The 2500-nt window shown below is 30.2% G+C and overlaps 2 protein-coding genes across 3 annotated transcripts in view; both read right to left on the bottom strand.

Annotated features, from left to right (window-relative positions):
• The window catches only part of LOC113817723 (alpha-amylase), a 221751-nt gene that overhangs the window by 88801 nt on the left and 130450 nt on the right, over positions 1-2500 (bottom strand). The window lies entirely within an intron of this gene.
• LOC113825179 (cystinosin homolog) overlaps positions 1-2500 on the bottom strand; it is an 8478-nt gene that overhangs the window by 841 nt on the left and 5137 nt on the right. Inside the window, exon 2 of the mRNA XM_027378017.2 lies at positions 1-2500. This exon is cut by the window's left edge and continues 841 nt beyond it; it is cut by the window's right edge and continues 1055 nt beyond it. The gene's annotated coding sequence lies outside the window, so the exon portion shown is untranslated.

The raw sequence follows: 2500 nt of genomic DNA, 5'->3' as shown, positions 1-2500 counted from the left end.
TAGGTGGCCATCTTTGAGGGAGCATACACGTGCTTCTACAGGTACTACATGTCATAGTTCTTATAATCTTGTAATTTAAGATGGCAAAATTATCAAACACAACTATAAAAATTCTACTTTGTATGGAATAGTAATCTGGTTCATATAACTTAAAATTATATCTAATAACAAAATAGGCTAAATGAATGGATAATTGTAAGACAATATATCTAGGAATATTGAAAATATCACACTTCAAAACATAAATATAATCTAAAAAATAAGAAAAAATAAAGGAAATTCAAGTTCTGTCTCCTCTCTTTTGGTGAATAATGAGGCTGCACAGATCTTATTAAATCAAAGATTTACTTCTTCAAATTTTAGCTACCCTAGAACAATTCCACTTTTTAGAAGAAACAATACACACAAGTTGTCAGATTTAATTTGCTCAAATACACACAACTAATACTGCCCCCCCCCAAAAAAAAAAAAGTGAGAGATGCATAAAAATGGTGAATTATAATGAGTGTGTCTGTCTAAAGAAGAGGCAATAACCTTTTATTAGTTGTGTATATATAGCTTCTAAATAATTCTCTGATGAAAAGTATCTTTAGGTGATTGTAATGTGAAATGGGTCTGTTATGTACTTGTCAATCTAAGTTGAACTCATACACTGAGGAAAGTTCCACAATAAAATATGAAGAAGTGAATTCACTTGTATAACCAGTAGTCAACATGTAGAGGAACAAGGGAAAAAATGTACATTTATATATAAATCATAAGCCTAATTGAGATCATCACAGGTAAAATCAGAAGTAACAAAAAATCCAAACTGCATCAATTTCCTTATGCAAAGCCATATTCAAGAGTCTATTAAATATACTTCTTCAATAACTTATTCACAAATCACCAAAAGAATGGTGTAGAGCCATATTAATGTTTACAGGTAGAGCAAAGTTAGCATGATATTTTTTTCCTGGATTTACTTGTTGAATCACAAATACATAAGTGTCTGACATGCACTCACATGTGAATTTTCCTGATACTGTTCATTCTTCACGGCAGAAATAGTATACATTTTTTTCCACACAAAATAAAACCTCTTAAAGAAATAAATATAGTTTTATATAATTCATAAAATGGTATCCTGAAAATCAACTACAATAAACATTCTTCTTTACAGCAGAACCATAGAAAGTTATAGAACTTTCCTTACAACAAAACACTGATGCTCATCCTTAATCATAATGTACTTAACCTTATATAATACTGTTACAACGTACAGACATGTCTGCCTGATACAGATAAACAAATAGTTTAGTTCACTAGAGGTTACAAGTATTCACTGTTATTTGTTTCAATTACATTATAAAAACAGCCATAATTCTTTTATATTGAAAATAAAAGATATATACATGTATGTGTATGTGTATGCGTAGGCATGTGGTGTGGTGTGGTGTATGTGTAAAGAAAAGAAAATCCCAATAATGACAGGGCATGATATATTTGTAATGTAATATTTCTAGCAGTCTAGATTTTGCGGCTAGGTCTAAGCTGTGGACAGGCGGCCCATCGGCTGCAAGTCATGACGTGTTTACGAGTCACTGGCTCTTATGTCATCTGTCACCGTGGAGTTAAATATATAAACAGATAGACAGATAGATACATGTATATACAAATATAAAAAAAATCTATTTAACTACATCTTTCTGTTTCTATCTAACTACCTATATGTCTGTCTCTCTATCTATTGTCTCTTACTATATGTGTTTGCTTGTGTGAGTGTACATAAGCATATATATTAGCAAGTATAAGTATTTGTGTACATATGCAAATGCACACGTTTACATATGGGCGGGGGTGAATCAATCAATCAATCATGTAAGTACACATCACAACCATTCAAATTAGTTGACATAAAAGGTAAATAAATTTTCTTTATATCTTTTCAAGGAAACACTAATAGTCAAATGGTAAATTTTTCTTTGTTCAGCTTATCTAACAACTATAATACTCTCTCCTACCAAAAAAAAAAAAAAAAAAAAAAAAAAAGCATTGCCCTGTGCCCAGAAAAACAGGACAAAATCAATGTATATGAGATTTTTCTTTTTTTGGGGGTTAAAAGATGTGACCAAATTATCCTAATTTTCATATATTGTTTGCTTAATTAAGCTATTTGAATGCAAGGGTTATTTTTCTGGATTATTAAATTCAAAGATACATTCCATAAAACACAAGTGATACGGAGCATGGAAACCACAAGAAATAAACAGGGGGAGGAAATAAAAGGAAGAGTGAAAATGTATGATGTACACATAATAAATAAGTAATGAAAACAAGGAGCAAGAAAAAAAGATATAAATAATAGGTGTTCACTATATATATCAAAGGTATCAGAACATCACCTTTGAAACCTAAATACTTGTTCAGGCCTATGTAAATTCTGTTGACATTAGATTAATCCTTAAAAAGTATCTCCATTATATTTACTAATATAATAAATCTTCATTATATTCACTAA

The sequence above is a fragment of the Penaeus vannamei genome, chromosome 31 (assembly GCF_042767895.1).
Source record: "Penaeus vannamei isolate JL-2024 chromosome 31, ASM4276789v1, whole genome shotgun sequence".
NCBI lineage: Eukaryota > Metazoa > Arthropoda > Malacostraca > Decapoda > Penaeidae > Penaeus > Penaeus vannamei.
The sequence above is the reverse complement of the archived record's forward strand: the minus strand, read 5'-3'. Positions and strand labels throughout refer to the sequence as shown.